Source organism: Bombina bombina, chromosome 5 (assembly GCF_027579735.1).
Source record: "Bombina bombina isolate aBomBom1 chromosome 5, aBomBom1.pri, whole genome shotgun sequence".
Taxonomy (NCBI): Eukaryota; Metazoa; Chordata; class Amphibia; order Anura; family Bombinatoridae; genus Bombina; species Bombina bombina.
Genome location: NC_069503.1, coordinates 44441556 through 44463493, shown reverse-complemented (window position 1 = coordinate 44463493; position 21938 = coordinate 44441556). Strand labels below are relative to the sequence as shown.

The 21938-nt window shown below is 40.5% G+C and overlaps 2 protein-coding genes across 2 annotated transcripts in view; one reads left to right on the top strand and one right to left on the bottom strand.

The window, feature by feature from the left end:
- Positions 1–21938, bottom strand: part of LOC128661274 (uncharacterized) — a 322964-nt gene that overhangs the window by 94510 nt on the left and 206516 nt on the right. The window lies entirely within an intron of this gene.
- Positions 14089–21938, top strand: part of LOC128659801 (gastrula zinc finger protein XlCGF57.1-like) — a 70204-nt gene continuing 62354 nt past the window's right edge. Inside the window, exon 1 of the mRNA XM_053713373.1 lies at positions 14089–14114. The gene's annotated coding sequence lies outside the window, so the exon portion shown is untranslated. The remainder of the gene's footprint in view (positions 14115–21938) is intronic.

Genomic DNA, 21938 nt, shown 5'->3' with positions numbered 1-21938 from the left:
ATAAAACACAACAGTGTGAGGCTGTTAATAAAGATTTATGTCAGGGTTTGCACATTACCGTTTAGCAGAAGCTCTGTAAGTATGAAGTCTCTCTGGTTCCTCCTGTGATATCACTGAGTGTTACACAGATATTTATACTAATGTGGGAGTGTCACCTTTCTCTGTGTGACTCACATGAGTACAACTTGTCAGATGGGAGACAATGAGAGGGTCACACCTTTTGTTCTCATATAGATGTCTATTGTCCCCTCTGGTGTCACATGAATACAGAGTCCCCGCCTCCCCCTCAGGGTGTGATTATCATATGGATAAGTAAGGTGGAAACAAATGGTTTATTTAAATGTGAGAGATTTTTCTGTTGTGTCCTAAAATATCTCAGGATACAGCATTATATTATGTTTTATTGATGGACATTGTTAATTTAACAGAACTTAGTTGTAAACAGATGTATAATACTAACATGTTATTAGATACATATGAGATACAATGCTGAGTATTTCAATACTAATATTTTGACTCTTATTATTTGTTCACTAACTGTTTATCTAATCTTCCTTTTTAATCTTTCTAGCATAAATTATATTTTTTCTGACTATATTTTATTCTACACATATAAATTGCTGTACCCTGCAACAAACTGTGAGATTTTGTATGTTTTCATTGTGCTGTATTTTATATGTAACATTTATTTCCATACATATGCATATAATATATACATGTACACAAACCATATTGCTCTAAAAAAATAAATCTAAATCCATACTTTGTATTAGCCTAAAATCTAAAACTAAAGTTTCATATAAAATGTTAAGGGTTAGATTACAAGTGGAGCTATTTTGCATTTTAGCTATAGAAAAAACACTGCTAGAATTGTTATTTCTGCGCTAGTCAGATTGCACTGGTGTTACAAGATCAAAGTAAACAGTTTTTTCTCTAGCAGTAACCCGACTAGAGTGGAAAATCTGAAGTTAGAATCACGTGCGCATTCATGTATTGCCATATAGAAGTCAATGGAGAAAACAATGACAAAAATATGAAAAACAAACCTATCACCCCAGTATCACGCAGACACAATCACATATTCTATAGCAAGAGGACCAATGGCACTACTTATTTTGTTAACCACCTTTCAATAGGACCTGTCTTAATAGAAAATAATTTCTTTATCAGACAATATTTGAGGTCTGGGTGCTAGTGTATTAGGACAACTACAAGTTTGGTTAGAGTAAGAAGAGACTTAGGGGGGTAGTTATCAAGCCGTCAACCTCAAATACGCTGGAATTCTGCAGCGTATTTGTGGCGAGGCTGATTCGCCTTAGTTATCAAAGGCTAGAGACCGGCAAAAGTAGAATTTTTTGACGTAAGCTTCGATCTGCCGGACTCAGTCTGACACAGATCGATTCTTACGTCACTCCAGATGTTCCGCACACAAGTGCGGCACAATCTGACTACTTTTGCTAGTTATAAAAAAACTAGCAGGTACGCTCGGCACTTTTCCGGCCCAGCGTACCTGGTTTTCAATCCGCCGCCCTGGAGGCAGCGGATCCCATAGGAATCAATGGGAGTCTGACCATAGTGAAAGTTCATGTTCGCTGCTGCCAGACATTCAATTGATTCCTATTGGAGCTGTCTACACCTAACACCCTAACATGTACCCCGAGTCTAAACACCCCTAATCTGTCCGCCTACACCGCCGCAACTAAATAAATGTATTACCCCCTAAACTGCCGCTCCTGGAGCCCACCACCACTATAATAAACATGTTAACCCCTAAACCGCCGCTCCCTGACCCCGCCGCAACTATAATATATGTATTAACCCATAAACCGCCGCTTCCAGACCCCGCCGCCACCTACATGATACGGAGGAGATCCGGAGCGGCAGAAGTGATCCTCCAAGGGGTGCTGAAGAAGTCTTCCATCCGATGAAGTCATCATCCAGGCGGCGTTGAAGAAGTCTTCCATCCGGGCGATGTCATCTTCCAAGCGGCGCTGAAGAAGTCTTCCATCCGGGCGATGTCATCTTCCAAGCGGGGTCTTCAATCTTCTTTCTTCAGGATCCATCTTCATCCCGCCGACGCGGAACATCCTTCTTTCCCGACGGACTAACGACGAATGAAGGCTCCTTTAAGGGACGTCATCCAAGATGGCGTCCCTTTAATTCCGTTTGGCTGATAGGATTCTATCAGCCAATCAGAATTAAGGTAGGAAAAATCTGATTGGCTGATTGAATCAGCCAATCAGATTGAAGTTCAATCCGATTGGCTGATCCAATCAGCCAATCAGATTGAGCTCGCATTCTATTGGCTATTCCATCAGGCTGATGAAACGACTATTGTTGAGAAACGTGTTGTTGTTGGACGCATGTTTTTATCTGTATATACTCATTAAATATATTTGAGTATTACACACCTGCCTCAACTGTTTTATTCTCTGCCGCTGGCAAAGTTGTCCGGTCTCCTGTCCTGATGGTTTCCTTTGAGGTCCCTTTGCCGAGATTCAACTTGTCCCATTGGTTCCTCTGCTGGTATCCGCTCTGACGCTGTCCGTTGAGTGACGTCTGCCTTCAGTGATCTGAGTCCACGTTTGTCTGACGGGCGACTTTTGGTCCCGTCCTGCCCGCTTTGGTACACGTCTGTACCGCTACTCTTGTGAGTACCACACTGTGGGGGGACCTGTCTGCTCTGTTTGTTCTAGACGATACTTGTCCCATGAGGCGCCTCTTCTATCTGTCTTCTACAGGTTACCCGATGTCCATCTACCACTTCTAAGAGAGCTGCCTGGTATGTTCCGAATCAGCCACTATCCCTGACCCTGCGATCATTTGCGCACTTCTATAGAGACTTGATTGTTCTCTTCTAACACAAAAATAATGCCACACTGCTGAGCTCTGCGATGACGGCATTCTGGTGGTGGCAACAGCATGCGTTGATTGGCGTGCTGTCTGGCTGAACCCAGGTGCCGATGCATGCTGTCTGACTGTGCCACTAGCTCCTTGCGACGACCTCCCCCTGCTTCCAACTCATCTCCTCCTCCTCCTCCTCTCTGTCTCCCCATCTTAACTTTCCCCCTGTTCTTCTTCTCTTCTAGCGGGCACCCACGTGACATCCACGGACGCATCATCAACTGCTTCACTTGTATCTGACAACTCAACAAAGGAAGCAGTGGCGGGTACAACATCATCATCATCACACCATAAGTCGTCCATGTCTGTAATGCTGCCTGACTGAGACATATCACTGTTATCTACATCCTCTGTCAATGATGGTTGCGCATCACTCATTTCTTAAAACTGATGTGTAAATAACTCCTCTGACAGATCAAGTGAAGCGGCTGTGGTGCTAGTGTTGGTGGTGGCGGCAGGCGGGCGAGTGGTAACTTGAGAGGTGCCCAAAGCTAAGCTGGAGGAGGATGGTGCGTCAAGATTCCGAGCGGAAGCTGTAGAAGATTGGGTGTCCTGTGTTATCCAGTCAACTATGTCCTCAGAACTTTTCGAGTTCAGGGTACGTGGCCTCTGAAAACTGGGCATTATTCTATGGCCAAAGGGAATCACAGCACCACGATCACGACGGCCCCTGCGGGTTGGCCTGCCTCTGCCTGTCATTTTTTTTCAATTAGTGGTACTATGCGTGCAAGCTACTGTGAGTGGGCAAAGTATACGCTGTGAGCCTGACACAAAAAAGCAGACTGATGTTTCACAGTCAATTTTTTTTTTAAAATGTACACTTACACTACTATTAAACAAGATATGAGTGGTGGCACTGGGCAAGTGGGCACAGTATATGCTGTGAGCCTGACACAAAAAAGCAGACTGATGTTTCACAGTCAAAATAGTTTTTTTATTTTTAAAATGTACACTTACACTACTATTAAACAAGATATGACTGGTGGCACTGGGCAAGTGGGCACACTATACGCTGTGAGCCTGACACACACGCTGGCAGGCAGGCAACTGCAATTAGATGCTTACACTAGCAGACTGATGTAAAAGTTTTTTGGTTTTAAATTTACACTACTGTTACACCAGATATGACTGGTGGCACTGGGCAAGTGGGCACACTATACGCTGTGAGCCTGACACACACGCTGGCAGGCAGGCAACTGCAATTAGATGATTACACTAGCAGACTTATGTAAAAGTTTTTTGGTTTTAAATTTACACTACTGTTACACCAGATATGACTGGTGGCACTGGGCAAGTGGGCACACTATACGCTGTGAGCCTGACACACACGCTGGCAGGCAGGCAACTGCAATTAGATTACACTAGCAGACTGATGTCAAAGTTTTTTTGTTTACACTACTGTTACACCAGATATGACTGGTGGCACTGGGCAAGTGGGCACACTATACGCTGTGAGCCTGACACACACGCTGGCAGGCAGGCAACTGCAATTAGATTACACTAGCAGACTGATGTCAAAGTTTTTTGTTTTAAATTTACACTACTGTTACACCAGATATGATTGGTGGCACTGGGCAAGTGGGCACACTATACGCTGTGAGCCTGACACACACGCTGGCAGGCAGGCAACTGCAATTAGATTACACTAGCAGACTGATGTCAAAGTTTTTTTTTTTTAAATTTACACTACTGTTACACCAGATATGACTGGTGGCACTGGGCAAGTGGGCACACTATATGCTGTGAGCCTGACACACACACTGGCAGGCAGGAAACTGCAATTAGATTACACTAGCAGACTGATGTAAAAGTTTTTTGGTTTTAAATTTACACTACTGTTACACCAGATATGATTGGTGGCACTGGACAAGTGGGCACACTATACGCTGTGAGCCTGACACACACGCTGGCAGGCAGGCAACTGCAATTTGATGCTTACACTAGCAGACTGATGTAAAAGTTTTTTTGTTTTAAATTTACACTACTGTTACACCAGATATGACTGGTGGCACTGGGCAAGTGGGCACACTATATGCTGTGAGCCTGACACACACACTGGCAGGCAGGAAACTGCAATTAGATTACACTAGCAGACTGATGTAAAAGTTTTTTGGTTTTAAATTTACACTACTGTTACACCAGATATGATTGGTGGCACTGGGAAAGTGGGCACACTATACGCTGTAAGCCTGACACACACGCTGGCAGGCAGGCAACTGCAATTAGATGATTACACTAGCAGACTGATGTAAAAGTTTTTTGGTTTTAAATTTACACTACTGTTACACCAGATATGACTGGTGGCACTGGACAAGTGGGCACACTATACGCTGTGAGCCTGACACACACGCTGGCAGGCAGGCAACTGCAATTTGATGCTTACACTAGCAGACTGATGTAAAAGTTTTTTGGTTTTAAATTTACACTACTGTTACACCAGATATGACTGGTGGCACTGGGCAAGTGGGCACACTATATGCTGTGAGCCTGACACACACGCTGGCAGGCAGGCAACTGCAATTAGATTACACTAGCAGACTGATGTCAAAGTTTTTTTTTTTTAATTTACACTACTGTTACACCAGATATGACTGGTGGCACTGGGAAAGTGGGCACACTATACGCTGTGAGCCTGACACACACGCTGGCAGGCAGGCAACTGCATTTAGATGCTTACACTAGTAGACTGATGTAAAAGTTTTTTGGTTTTAAATTTACACTACTGTTACACCAGATATGACTGGTGGCACTGGGCAAGTGGGCACACTATACGCTGTGAGCCTGACACACACGCTGGCAGGCAGGCAACTGCAATTAGATGATTACACTAGCAGACTGATGTAAAAGTTTTTTGGTTTTAAATTTACACTACTGTTATACCAGATATGACTGGTGGCACTGGGCAAGTGGGCACACTATACGCTGTGAGCCTGACACACACGCTGGCAGGCAGGCAACTGCAATTAGATTACACTAGCAGACTGATGTCAAAGTTTTTTTGTTTACACTACTGTTACACCAGATATGACTGGTGGCACTGGGCAAGTGGGCACACTATACGCTGTGAGCCTGACACACACGCTGGCAGGCAGGCAACTGCAATTAGATTACACTAGCAGACTGATGTCAAAGTTTTTTGTTTTAAATTTACACTACTGTTACACCAGATATGATTGGTGGCACTGGGCAAGTGGGCACACAATATACGCTGTGAGCCTGACACACACGCTGGCAGGCAGGCAACTGCAATTAGATTACACTAGCAGACTGATGTCAAAGTTTTTTTTTTTAAATTTACACTACTGTTACACCAGATATGACTGGTGGCACTGGGCAAGTGGGCACACTATATGCTGTGAGCCTGACACACACACTGGCAGGCAGGAAACTGCAATTTGATGCTTACACTAGCAGACTGATGTAAAAGTTTTTTGGTTTTAAATTTACACTACTGTTACACCAGATATGACTGGTGGCACTGGGCAAGTGGGCACACTATACGCTGTGAGCCTGACACACACGCTGGCAGGCAGGCAACTGCAATTAGATTACACTAGCAGACTGATGTCAAAGTTTTTTTTTTTTAAATTTACACTACTGTTACACCAGATATGACTGGTGGCACTGGGCAAGTGGGCACACTATATGCTGTGAGCCTGACACACACACTGGCAGGCAGGAAACTGCAATTAGATTACACTAGCAGACTGATGTAAAAGTTTTTTGGTTTTAAATTTACACTACTGTTACACCAGATATGATTGGTGGCACTGGACAAGTGGGCACACTATACGCTGTGAGCCTGACACACACGCTGGCAGGCAGGCAACTGCAATTTGATGCTTACACTAGCAGACTGATGTAAAAGTTTTTTGGTTTTAAATTTACACTACTGTTACACCAGATATGACTGGTGGCACTGGGCAAGTGGGCACACTATATGCTGTGAGCCTGACACACACACTGGCAGGCAGGAAACTGCAATTAGATTACACTAGCAGACTGATGTAAAAGTTTTTTGGTTTTAAATTTACACTACTGTTACACCAGATATGATTGGTGGCACTGGGAAAGTGGGCACACTATACGCTGTAAGCCTGACACACACGCTGGCAGGCAGGCAACTGCAATTAGATGATTACACTAGCAGACTGATGTAAAAGTTTTTTGGTTTTAAATTTACACTACTGTTACACCAGATATGACTGGTGGCACTGGACAAGTGGGCACACTATACGCTGTGAGCCTGACACACACGCTGGCAGGCAGGCAACTGCAATTTGATGCTTACACTAGCAGACTGATGTAAAAGTTTTTTGGTTTTAAATTTACACTACTGTTACACCAGATATGACTGGTGGCACTGGGCAAGTGGGCACACTATATGCTGTGAGCCTGACACACACGCTGGCAGGCAGGCAACTGCAATTAGATTACACTAGCAGACTGATGTCAAAGTTTTTTTTTTTTTAATTTACACTACTGTTACACCAGATATGACTGGTGGCACTGGGCAAGTGGGCACACTATACGCTGTGAGCCTGACACACACGCTGGCAGGCAGGCAACTGCAATTAGATGCTTACACTAGTAGACTGATGTAAAAGTTTTTTGGTTTTAAATTTACACTACTGTTACACCAGATATGACTGGTGGCACTGGGCAAGTGGGCACACTATACGCTGTGAGCCTGACACACACGCTGGCAGGCAGGCAACTGCAATTAGATGATTACACTAGCAGACTGATGTAAAAGTTTTTTGGTTTTAAATTTACACTACTGTTATACCAGATATGACTGGTGGCACTGGGCAAGTGGGCACACTATACGCTGTGAGCCTGACACACACGCTGGCAGGCAGGCAACTGCAATTAGATTACACTAGCAGACTGATGTCAAAGTTTTTTTGTTTACACTACTGTTACACCAGATATGACTGGTGGCACTGGGCAAGTGGGCACACTATACGCTGTGAGCCTGACACACACGCTGGCAGGCAGGCAACTGCAATTAGATTACACTAGCAGACTGATGTCAAAGTTTTTTGTTTTAAATTTACACTACTGTTACACCAGATATGATTGGTGGCACTGGGCAAGTGGGCACACAATATACGCTGTGAGCCTGACACACACGCTGGCAGGCAGGCAACTGCAATTAGATTACACTAGCAGACTGATGTCAAAGTTTTTTTTTTTTAAATTTACACTACTGTTACACCAGATATGACTGGTGGCACTGGGCAAGTGGGCACACTATATGCTGTGAGCCTGACACACACACTGGCAGGCAGGAAACTGCAATTAGATTACACTAGCAGACTGATGTAAAAGTTTTTTGGTTTTAAATTTACACTACTGTTACACCAGATATGACTGGTGGCACTGGGAAAGTGGGCACACTATACGCTGTAAGCCTGACACACACGCTGGCAGGCAGGCAACTGCAATTAGATGATTACACTTGCAGACTGATGTAAAAGTTTTTTGGTTTTAAATTTACACTACTGTTACACCAGATATGACTGGTGGCACTGGACAAGTGGGCACACTATACGCTGTGAGCCTGACACACACGCTGGCAGGCAGGCAACTGCAATTTGATGCTTACACTAGCAGACTGATGTAAAAGTTTTTTGGTTTTAAATTTACACTACTGTTACACCAGATATGACTGGTGGCACTGGGCAAGTGGGCACACTATATGCTGTGAGCCTGACACACACGCTGGCAGGCAGGCAACTGCAATTAGATTACACTAGCAGACTGATGTCAAAGTTTTTTTTTTTTATTTACACTACTGTTACACCAGATATGACTGGTGGCACTGGGCAAGTGGGCACACTATACGCTGTGAGCCTGACACACACGCTGGCAGGCAGGCAACTGCAATTAGATTACACAAGCAGACTGATGTCAAAGTTTTATTTTTTTAAATTTACACTACTGTTACACCAGATATGAGTGGTGGCACTGGGCAAGTGGGCACACTATACGCTGTGAGCCTGACACACACGCTGGCAGGCAGGCAACTGCAATTAGATTACACAAGCAGACTGATGTCAAAGTTTTTTTTTTTAAATTTACACTACTGTTACACCAGATATAACTGGTGGCACTGGGGGCACAGTATATGCTGTGAGCCTGACACAGACGCTGGCAACTGCAATTAGATTACACTAGCAGACTGATGTAAAAGTTTTTTTTTTTTAAATTTACACTACTGTTAGACCAGATATGACTGGTGGCACTGGGCAAGTGGGCACAGTATATGCTGTGAGCCTGACACACACGCAGGCAGGCAGGCAACTGCAATTAGATTACACTAGCAGACTGATGTAAAAGTTTTTTTTTTTAAATTTACACTACTGTTACACCAGATATGAGTGGTGGTGGCACTGAGCAAGTAGGCACAGTATATGCTGTGAGCCTGACACACACGCAGGCAACTGCAATTAGATTACACTAGCAGACTGATGTAAAAGTTTTTTTTTTAAATTTACACTACTGTTACACCAGATATGAGTGGTGGTGGCACTGAGCAAGTAGGCACAGTATATGCTGTGAGCCTGACACACACGCAGGCAGGCAGGCAACTGCAATTAGATTACACTAGCAGACTGATGTAAAAGTTTTTTTTTTAAATTTACACTAATGTTACACCAGATATGAGTGGTGGCACTGAGCAAGTAGGCACAGTATATGCTGTGAGCCTGACACACGCTGACAGGCAGGCAACTGCAATTAGATTACAAAGAAAAAAAAAACATTCTGATGTTCTAGCCCTAAAAAGGGCTTTTTGGGGTGCTGTCCTTACAGTAGAGATCAGATGAGTCCTTCAGGACTGTAGTGGACACTGAATACACTAGCCTAGCTATCGATTTACCTATTAAATCAGCAGTAGCTACACTGTCCCTCCTCTCACTAAGAAAGCACACTCAGAATGAATCTAAAATGGATGCTGTCCAGGAGGTGGAAGGGTCTGGGAGGGAGGGTCTGCTGCTGATTGGCTGTAATGTGCCTGCTGACTGTGAGATACAGGGTCAAAGTTTACTCAATGATGACGAATAGGGAGCGGATCGAACATCGCATATATTCGCATGCCGCTGTGAACGCGAACAAGCTATGTTCGCCGGGAACTGCTCTCCGGCGAACTGTTCGCGACATCACTGGTAGTTATGTGCTAGTGTTAAGAATATATATTGTGTAGTAGTTATGTATTAGTGTTAATAATATATATTGTGTAGCTGTAATGTGCTAGTGTTAATAATATATATTGTGTAACTGTTATGTGCTAGTGTTAATAATATATATTGTGTAACTGTTATGTGCTAGTGTTAATAATATATATTGTGTAAGTGTTATGTGCTGGTGTTAATAATATATATTGTGCAGTAGTTATGTGCTAATGTTAATAATATATATTGTGTAGCTGTTATGTGCTAGTGTTAATACTATAGATTGTGTAGCTGTTATGTGCTAGTGTTAATAATATATATTATATAGCTGTTATGAGCTAGTGTTAATAATATATATTGTATAGCTGTTATGTGCTAGTGTTAATAATATATATTCTGTAGCTGCTATGTGCTAGTGTTAATAATATATATTGTGTATCTGTTATGTGCTAGTGTTAATAATATATATTGTGTAACTGTTATTTGCTAGTGTTAATGATATATATTGTGTAGTAGTTATGTGCTAGTGTTAATAATATATATTCTGTATCTGCTATGTGCTAGTGTTAATAATATATATTGTGTAGCTGTTATGTGCTAGTGTTAATAATATATATTGTGTAGCTGTTATGTGCTAGTGTTAATAATATATATTGTGTAGTAGTTATGTGCTAGTGTTAATAATATATATTTTAAAGCTGTTATGTGCTAGTGCTAATAATATATATTGTGTAGCTGTTATGTGCTAGTGTTAATAATAAATATTGTGTAGCTGTTATGTGCTAGTGCTAATACTATATATTGTGTAGCTGTTATGTGCTAGTGTTAATAATATATATTGTGTAACTGTTATGTGCTAGTGTTAATAATGTATATTGTGTAACTGTTATGTGCTAGTGTTAATAATATATATTGTGTAACTTATGTGCTAGTGTTAATAATATATATTCTGTAGCTGTTATGTGCTAGTGTTAATAATATATATTGTGTAGCTCTTATGTGCTAGTGTTAATAATATATATTGTGTAGCTGTTATGTGCTAGTGTTAATAATATATATTGTGTAGCTGTTATGTGCTAGTGTTAATAATATATATTGTGTAACTGTTATGTGCTAGTGTTAATAATGTATATTGTGTAACTGTTATGTGCTAGTGTTAATAATATATATTGTGTAACTTATGTGCTAGTGTTAATAATATATATTCTGTAGCTGTTATGTGCTAGTGTTAATAATATATATTGTGTAGCTCTTATGTGCTAGTGTTAATAATATATATTGTGTAGCTGTTATGTGCTAGTGTTAATAATATATATTGTGTAGCTGTTATGTGCTAGTGTTAATAATATATATTGTGTAACTGTTATGTGCTAGTGTTAATAATATATATTGTGTAGCTGTTATGTGCTAGTGTTAACAATATATGTTGTGTAGCTCTTATGTGCTAGTGTTAATAATATACATTGTGTAGCTCTTATGTGCTAGTGTTAATAATATATATTGTGTAGCTGTTATGTGCTAGTGTTAATAATATATATTGTGTAGCTCTTATGTGCTAGTGTTAATAATATATATTGTGTAGCTGTTATGTGCTAGTGTTAATAATATATATTGTGTAACTGTTATATGCTAGTGTTAATAATATATATTGTGTAACTGTTATGTGCTAGTGTTAATAATATATATTGTGTAGCTGTTATGTGCTAGTGTTACTAATATATATTGTGTAGCTGATATGTGCTAGTGTTAATAATATATATTGTGTAGCTGTTATGTGCTAGTGTTAATAATATATATTGTGTAGCTGTTATGTGCTAGTGTTAATAATATATATTGTGTAACTGTTATGTGCTAGTGTTAATAATATACATTGTGTAGCTCTTATGTGCTAGTGTTAATAATATATATTGTGTGACTGTTATGTGCTAGTGTTAATAATATATATTGTGTAGCTGTTATGTGCTAGTGTTAATAATATATATTGTGTAACTGTTATGTGCTAGTGTTAATAATATATATTGTGTAGCTGTTATGTGCTAGTGTTAATAATATATATTGTGTAACTGTTATGTGCTAGTGTTAATAATATATATTGTGTAACTGTTATGTGCTAGTGTTAATAATATATACTGTGTAACTGTTATGTGCTAGTGTTAATAATATATATTGTGTAACTGTTATGTGCTAGTGTTAATAATATATATTGTGTAGCTGTTATATACTAGTGTTAATAATATATATTGTGTAGTAGTTATGTGCTAGTGTTAATAATATATATTGTGTAGCTGTTATGTGCTAGTGTTAATAATATATATTGTGTAGCTGTTATGTGCTAGTATTAATAATATATATTGTGTAACTGTTATATACTAGTGTTAATAATATATATTGTGTAGTAGTTATGTGCTAGTGTTAATAATATATATTGTGTAACTGTTATGTGCTAGTGTTAATAATATATATTGTGTAACTGTTATGTGCTAGTGTTAATAATATATATTGTGTAACTGTTATGTGCTAGTGTTAATAATATATATTGTATAACTGTTATGTGCTAGTGTTAATAATATATATTGTGTAGCTGTTATGTGCTAGTGTTAATAATATATATTGTGTAGCTGTTATGTGCTAGTGTTAATAATATATATTGTGTAGCTGTTATGTGCTAGTGTTAATAATATATATTGTGTAACTGTTATGTGCTAGTGTTAATAATATATATTGTGTAGCTGTTATGTGCTAGTGTTAATAATATATATTGTGTAACTGTTATGTGCTAGTATTAATAATATATATTGTGTAACTGTTATCTGCTAGTGTTAATAATATATATTGTGTAACTGTTATGTGCTAGTGTTAATAATATATATTGTGTAACTGTTATGTGCTAGTGTTAATAATATATATTGTGTAACTGTTATCTGCTAGTGTTAATAATATATATTGTGTAACTGTTATGTGCTAGTGTTAATAATATATATTGTGTAGCTGTTATGTGCTAGTGTTAATAATATATATTGTGTAGCTGTTATGTGCTAGTGTTAATAATATATATTGTGTAACTGTTATGTGCTAGTGTTAATAATATATATTGTGTAACTGTTATGTACTAGTGTTAATAATATATATTGTGTAGCTGTTATCTGCTAGTGTTAATAATATATATTGTGTAACTGTTATGTGCTAGTGTTAATAATATATATTGTGTAACTGTTATGTGCTAGTGTTAATAATATATATTGTGTAGCTGTTATGTGCTAGTGTTAATAATATATATTGTGTAGCTGTTATGTGCTAGTGTTAATAACATATATTGTGTAGCTGTTATGTGCTAGTGTTAATAATATATATTGTGTAGTAGTTATGTGCTAGTGTTAATAATATATATTGTGTAGTAGTTATGTACTAGTGTTAATAATATATATTGTGTAGCTGTTATGTGCTAGTGTTAATAATATATATTGTGTAGCTGTTATGTACTAGTGTTAATAATATATATTGTGTAGCTGTTATGTGCTAGTGTTAATAATATATATTGTGTAACTGTTATGTGCTAGTGTTAATAATATATATTGTGTAGCTGTTATGTGCTGGTGTTAATGATATATATTGTGTAACTGTTATGTGCTAGTGTTAATAATATATATTGTGTAACTGTTATGTGCTAGTGTTAATGATATATATTGTGTAACTGTTATGTGCTAGTGTTAATAATATATATTGTGTAACTGTTATGTGCTAGTGTTAATAATAAATATTGTCTAACTGTTATGTGCTAGTGTTAATAATATATATTGTGTAACTGTTATCTGCTAATGAAGAATATAACAGGGACAATGTGCTCAGTTTCTGTCATTCTTATGAATTTGCAGCATTACATTTTATTAAACATCCAACCGTCTTTTAAATAGAGACACATTTTCTATTTGCCTGATTGGCTGCTGCTTGACATGTGACTTCTCAGGGTGTTTCTGGGAACTGTAGTTTTCTATCTCTCCTCCCCTTACTTACTTCCTGTACAGCTGCAGCTGGGTGAGTGAGTCGGGCTGTGTGTATTGTGTGATTATAAATTTGTGTTTATTTTTGAACTGCTGAAAAATTATCAGTTTTTATAAATGTTGTCCTTTTAGTGCATGTTATTCACCTGCTTGTGCCATGCAATGAGATAGTAACTGCTGTTTAAATGTTAGTGATAGTGAAGGGTTAATACACACAGTGCTGCTCTCTGTGCTAGTGAAGGCTTAATACACACTGTGCTGCTCTCTGTGCAAGTGAAGGGTTAATATGCACTACTGCTCTCTGTGCTAGTGAAGGGTTAATACACACTGTGCTGCTCTCTGTGCAAGTGAAGGGTTAATATGCACTACTGCTCTCTGTGCATGTGAAGGGTTAATACACACTGTGCTGCTCTCTGTGCTAGTGAAGGCTTAATACACACTGTGCTGCTCTCTGTGCTAGTGAAGGGTTAATACACACTGTGCAGCTCTCTGTGCTAGTGAAGGCTTAATACACACTGTGCTGCTCTCTGTGCTAGTGAAGGGTTAATACACACTGTGCTGCTCTCTGTGCAAGTGAAGGGTTAATATGCACTACTGCTCTCTGTGCATGTGAAGGGTTAATACACACTGTGCTGCTCTCTGTGCTAGTGAAGGGTTAATACACACTGTGCTGCTCTCTGTGCTAGTGAAGGGTTAATACACACTGTGCTGCTCTCTGTGCTAGTGAAGGGTTAATACACACTGTGCTGCTCTCTGTGCAAGTGAAGGGTTAATATGCACTGCTGCTCTCTGTGCATGTGAAGGGTTAATACACACTGTGCTGCTCTCTGTGCTAGTGAAGGGTTAATACACACTGTGCTATGCTCTGTGCTAGTGAAGGGGTTAATACACACTGTGCTGCTCTCTGTGCAAGTAAAGGGTTAATACAAACTGTGCTGCTCTCAGTGCTAGTGAAGGGTTAATACACACTGTGCTGCTCTCTGTGCTAGTGAAGGGTTAATACACACTGTGCTGCTCTTTGTGCTAGTGAAGGCTTAATACACACTGTGCTGCTCTTTGTGCTAGTGAAGGGTTAATACACACTGTGCTGCTCTCTGTGCCAGTGAAGGGTTAATACACACTGTGCTGCTCTCTGTGCTAGTGAAGGGTTAATACACACTGTGCTGCTCTCTGTGTCAGTGAAGGGTTAATACACACTGTGCTGCTCTCTGTGTTAGTGAAGGGTTAATACACACTGTGCTGCTCTCTGTGCTAGTGAAGGGTTAATACACACTGTGCTACTCTCTGTGCCAGTGAAGGGTTAATACACACTGTGCTACTCTCTGTGCTAGTGAAGGGTTAATACATACTATGCTGCTCTCTGTGCTAGTGAAGGGTTAATACACACTGTGCTGCTCTCTGTGCTAGTGAAGGGTTAATACACACTGTGCTACTCTGTGCTAGTGAAGGGTTAATACACAATGTGCTGCTTTCTGTCATAGTAAAGGGGTTAATACAGTCTGTGCTGCTCTCTGTGCTAGTGAAGGGTTAATACACACTGTGCTGCTCTCTGTGCTAGTGAAGGGTTAATACACACTGTGCAGCTCTCTGTGCCAGTGAAGGGTTAATACACACTGTGCAGCTCTCTGTGCTAGTGAAGGGTTAATACACACTGTGCTGCTCTCTGTGCTAGTGAAGGGTTAATACACACTGTGCTGCTCTCTGTGCTAGTGAAGGGTTAATACTGTGCTGCTCTCTGTGCTAGTGAAGGGTTAATACACACTGTGCTGCTCTCTGTGCTAGTGAAGGGTTAATACATACTGTGCTGCTCTCTGTGCTAGTGAAGGGTTAATACACACTGTGCTGCTCTCTGTGCTAGTGAAGGGTTAATACACACTGTGCTACTCTGTGCTAGTGAAGGGTTAATACACACTGTGCTGCTTTCTGTCATAGTAAAGGGGTTAATACACACTCTCTGTGCTAGTGAAGGGTTAATACACACTGTGCTACTCTGTGCCAGTGAAGGGTTAATACACACTGTGCTGCTCTCTGTGCTAGTGAAGGGTTAATACACACTGTGCTGCTCTCTGTGCTAGTGAAGGGTTAATACACACTGTGCTGCTCTCTGTGCTAGTGAAGGGTTAATACTGTGCTGCTCTCTGTGCTAGTGAAGGGTTAATACACACTGTGCTGCTCTCTGTGCTAGTGAAGGGTTAATACATACTGTGCTGCTCTCTGTGCTAGTGAAGGGTTAATACACACTGTGCTGCTCTCTGTGCTAGTGAAGGGTTAATACACACTGTGCTACTCTGTGCTAGTGAAGGGTTAATACACACTGTGCTGCTTTCTGTCATAGTAAAGGGGTTAATACAGTCTGTGCTGCTCTCTGTGCTAGTGAAGGGTTAATACACAGCCAGTGACGCGTGGTGAGGTCAGAGGTTGGTGAGGCGGTGGCTATGATACGCCAGAGAAACACATATATGAACCCAATAGAGGTAGCTTAAAGGGACACTGTACCCAAATGTTTCCTTTCGTAATTCAGATAGAGCATGACATTTTAAGCAACTTTCTAATTTACTCCTTTTATCAAATTTTCTTCATTCTCTTGGTATCTTTATTTGAAATGCAAGAATGTAAGTTTAGATGCCGGCCCATTTTTGGTGAACAACCTGTGTTGTCCTTGCTGATTGGTGGATAAATTCATTCACCAATAAAAAAAGTGTTGTCCAGAGTACTGAACCCAAAACAAACTTAGATGCCTTCTTTTTCAAAAAAAGATAGCAAGAGAACGAATAAAAATTGATAATAGGAGTAAATTAGAAAGTTGCTTAAAATTGCATGTTCTTTCTGAATTACAAAAGAAAAAATTTGGGTACAGTGTCCCTTTAAATTAAACTAAAGCATTGTTTCTCAACCTCGGGCCTCAAGTACCCCCAACAGGGCAGGTTTTCATTATAGCTGAGCCCATGCACAGGTGAAATAATCAGCTGATGGGTGAGAGCAAGTAGGTAACCATGGTGTTACTGATCAGCTGATTACTTCACCTGTGCACCGGTTCAGCTATAATGAAAACCTGGCCTGTTGAGGGTACTTGAGGACCGTGGTTGAGAAACACTTAACTAAAGCACCAGCTCATCTGCAATGTGTTGATTACCTGGAGAATAAAGCACAAACACTCTGTTCACTAATAAACACACACTACATACACACTATTTACTGACACACACACTACATACACACACTGCTCACTGACACACACACACACTACATACACACACTGCTCACTGACACACACACACTGTGCTTCTCTCTATGCTAGTGAAGGGTTAATACACACTGTGCTGCTCTCTGTGCTAGTGGAGGGTTAATACACACTGTGCTTCTCTCTGCTAGTGAAGGGTTAATACACACTGTTCTGCTCTCTGTGCTAGTGGAGGGTTAATACACACTGTGCTTCTCTCTATGCTAGTGAAGGGTTAATACACACTGTGCTGCTCTCTGTGCTAGTGAAGGGTTAATACACAGTGTGCTGCTCTCTGTGCTAGTGAAGGGTTAATACACACTGTGCTGATCTCTGTGCTAGTGGAGGGTTAATACACACTGTGCAGCTTTATGTGCTAGCTAAGGGTTAATATGCACTGTGCTGCTCTCTTTGCTAGTGAAGGGTTAATACACACTGTACTGTTCTCTGTGCTAGCTAAGGGTTAATACACACTGTGCTGCTCTCTGTGCTAGTGAAGGGTTAATACACACTGTGCTGCTCTGTGCTAGTGAAGGGTCAATATGCTCTGTGCAGCTCTCTGTGCTAGTGAAGGGTTAATGCAAACTGTGCTGCTCTGTGCTAGTGAAGGGTTAATATGCAGTGTGCAGCTCTCTGTGCTAGTGAAGGGTTAATACACACTGTGCAGCTTTATGTTCTAGCTAAGGGTTAATATGCACTGTGCTGCTCTCTTTGCTAGTGAAGGGTTAATATACACTGTGCTGATCTCTGTGCTAGTGAAGGGTTAATACACACTGTACTGTTCTATGTGCTAGTGAAGGGTTAATACACACTGTGCTGCTCTCTGTGCTAGTGAAGGGTTAATACACACTGTGCTGCTCTGTGCTAGTGAAGGGTCAATATGCACTGTGCAGCTCTCTGTGCTAGTAAAGGGTTAATGCAAACTGTGCTGCTCTGTGCTAGTGAAGGGTTAATATGCAGTGTGCTGCTCTCTGTGCTAGTGAAGGGTTAATACACACTGTGCAGCTCTCTCTGCTAGTGAAGGGCTAATACACACTGTGCTGCTCTCTGTGCTAGTAAAGGGTTAATACACACTGTGCAGCTCTCTCTGCTAGTGAAGGGTTAATACACACTGTGCAGATCTCTGTGCTAGTGAAGGGTTAATACACACTGTGCTGCTCTCTGTGCTAGTGAAGGGTTAATACACACTGTGCTGCTCTCTGTGCTTGTGAAGGGTTAATACACACTGTGCTGCTCTCTGTGCTAGTGAAGGGTTAATACACACTGTGCTGCTCTCTGTGCTAGTGAAGGGTTAATACACACTGTGCTGCTCTCTGTGCTAGTGAAGGGTTAATACACACTGTGCTGCTCTCTGTGCTAGTGAAGGGTTAATACATACTGTGCTGCTCTATGTGCTAGTGAAGGGTTAATACACACTGTGCTGCTCTCTGTGCTAGTGAAGGGTTAATACACACTGTGCTGCTCTCTGTGCTAGTGAAGGGTTAATACACACTGTGATGCTCTCTGTGCTAGTGAAGGGTTAATACATACTGTGCTGCTCTCTGTGCCAGTTAAGGGTTAATACATACTGTGCTGCTCTCTGTGCCAGTGAAGGGTTAATACACACTGTGCAGCTCTCTGTGCTAGTGAAGGGTTAATACACACTGTGCTGCTCTCTGTGCCAGTGAAGGGTTAATACACACTGTGCAGCTCTCTGTGCTAGTGAAGGGTTAATACACACTGTGCTGCTCTCTGTGCCAGTGAAGGGTTAATACACACTGTGCTGCTCTCTGTGCCAGTGAAGGGTTAATACACACTGTGCTGCTCTCTGTGCTAGTGAAGGGGTTACACACTGTGCAGCTCTACGTGCTAGTGAAGGGTTAATACACACTACACCTCTCTTTGTACTTGGGCATGGTGTAGCTATAACCTTCCTGACACATTTTGATTCTAATTTGGGTATCTCCAGATAGCTCTTCAAAAATATATTATAAAGTTCACTTACACTCATATTAAAAATATATTATAAAGTTCACTTACACTCATATTAAAAATATATTATAAAGTTCACTTACACTCATATTAAACATATATTGCACACAAAAGTTATAACAGCATGCGTTCTCGAGTGTTAGAAATATAAACCCGCTAAAGGGTATGCAGTATATATGTGTATGTGTATATCAGACCTAGGCGTGTGGCTGAAGTGGAGACCCCCATGGTACAGTGCAGCTGAGGAAGCTGTGTCTGAAGGAGAGAGTCAGGTTTCTGTGAGAGACAGAAGATTGAGAGAGATAAAGAAGTCATGGATAGAAGTGAGCTTGTTGCAAACAGAGCGAGAGTTCCAGAGTGCACAAGTGAAGGGGTAGTGGCTTTAGATGCAAGAGGAATGAGATTAAGGTTACCAGAATTTTGTTTTTGAAGCCTATTGAAAGGCACACATGGGGGTGCAAGGCTAGGAAGTTGTGGGGGCCAGGATAGCACAATGAAAACAAAATCTCACAATTAGTTACAGGGTACAGCAATTTATATGTGTAGAATAAAATATATAAGAAAAGAGAACCAATCAAATATTCTTCCGCGCAACAAAAAACAATATGATAATAATAATAATAATAATGCTGATACAGTCTTTAGATGATCTCTGTAAATCAGTTCAATTACTTAGTGTTGAATAGGAGAAAATACACAAAAGAGATGGATGTCTCCTTACTGGAGATTACCTCAATCATATGAGGTAATGTGTGGTCACGTAGAGGTTGTTGTCAGTGGACAGTCTGTGGTTCGGTTCACGTCACAGTTTGGAACTTTTTGGAACTTTATCCTTCGATGCAGCCTTGTGTATGGTGCTTGACTGTATGAAACTTCCAGGATCTTTTACTGGAGTCTTGGTGTCTCTTGAACGTATGGTACTTTTCCCAGAAGTCCTCAGGTCCCTGGTATCTCAGAAGTGTGGCAGCACTCACTCATGCTTAGTAGTGCATACTGGAATCTCACAGTGTCCCAGCTTACTGTTCTTTTCCCACAGGTCTCAGTCTAGGCTGTAGTCTCCAACCGCAAACAAACATGGACAGGCTCTCAGTCAAGTGATAAGTTTTAAAATCACTTTTATTAAAACAATGGTCTTTAAAAGCACAGTGTATACATATATCACTTTGTATTAAAATGCAACTAGTTTCTCAGCTAGCTTGCTGTTTCCTCAGGCATCCACTGACAACAACTTCTTCCAATATCTTGTAATATGATTTTTTCTCTGTTGTCCCCCTCTCTGCTGGGATGTTACACTGGATGGGTTACCCATTTCAAAACTAAATGATGCGTAGTGGTTTGAGCACTCCCAGTTTGTTGACACTTTGGGGTGCTACCTTGGTGTGTGCCGTCATATGGTTTGTTCTACTATTATATATCCTCTAGTGTCAGTTCTGCATACTCCCCCCTCCTAGTGGGACATCCACTTGAGGTGTGTCTAATGGCTGATGGACCCCTTATATTGGTTCTGGGTGTCCACATCTGTGTACTGGTAGTCACGTCTTTGACTATGTATTTATGGTCATTTGAGGAACGTTAATTTCTGGGTTTTCACATCTGTACACTGGTAGTCATGACTTTGACTATGTATTTATGGTCGTTTGAGGAACGTTAATTTGCTCTGCATTATAATGTGAATATGTGATCCCATCCTTATTATGTTGTATACTCTGGTTTATACAGTAGCTGAATGCAGTTACCTCTGGTTTATAATGACTTCCATTCTTTATCTACTATGTTATATACATCTGTGGCACTTGCCAATTCTAAGCATCCATAGTGTCTGCTGTTGTGGTAGCAGCTGAACATGGTTATAATTGAGTCAATTAGAGTATCCAGCACTGTCTGCACTTCTCTGTAGTTGATACAGCTGCTACAAGTGTGTTTTTGACACACCCCTATTGCCAACCAATGGGAGCCTGGTGATCAGGGCTTAAATAGTTTCCGGTTTCTGTTAATGGCATTCTGTTTTGCCGGTGGTGTTGTGTGCGGCTGCAAGTCGCCGTTTTGAGGTAATATAATTTGTCTGCTTCTTAATATTGTGGCCCAAAACATGGGGGTTGTTTATGTTTTTGATAGGGCTGTGGGCACCACATGTTGTTAACGGTGGGTGTGTAACGCATAAGACATGCAGCTGTCATGGGACAATAATCTTGCTATAGTGCGGTCTGCTTACATATTGCCCGAGTTTAATCTATATTTGTGGACTAGGAAAGTTAGACTATCTATTGAGCATATACCATGTGGGGCACGTATTAATGGCAGTGTGGATTTGCAAGGTTGTAACTACAGTCAAATGCTGGTAAGGTACATGCATATACACTTAGGGGATACTAGTGCAATACTAAGGTGTGCACATGACTGTAGACCTAGTTGAGTCTTTTGAAAGTGTTACGAGTGCAATACTAAGAAGTGCACATGCTTGTATACGTGGTTGTGGTTTTCTTTGTAGGTAGGGTCCAGCGTGACTACTGCACGCAATGTCAGGTTGTCAGATGCGAGATAAATGAGCATTAGGATTAGTGATATAGTGCCTTTTCGTTGCTAAATGTAAAACCCTGGTTTAAATGTTGGATAGGCAGGTTACGATAATGTTAGCCTTTGACACTTGTGGATACAATCATTGTGTGT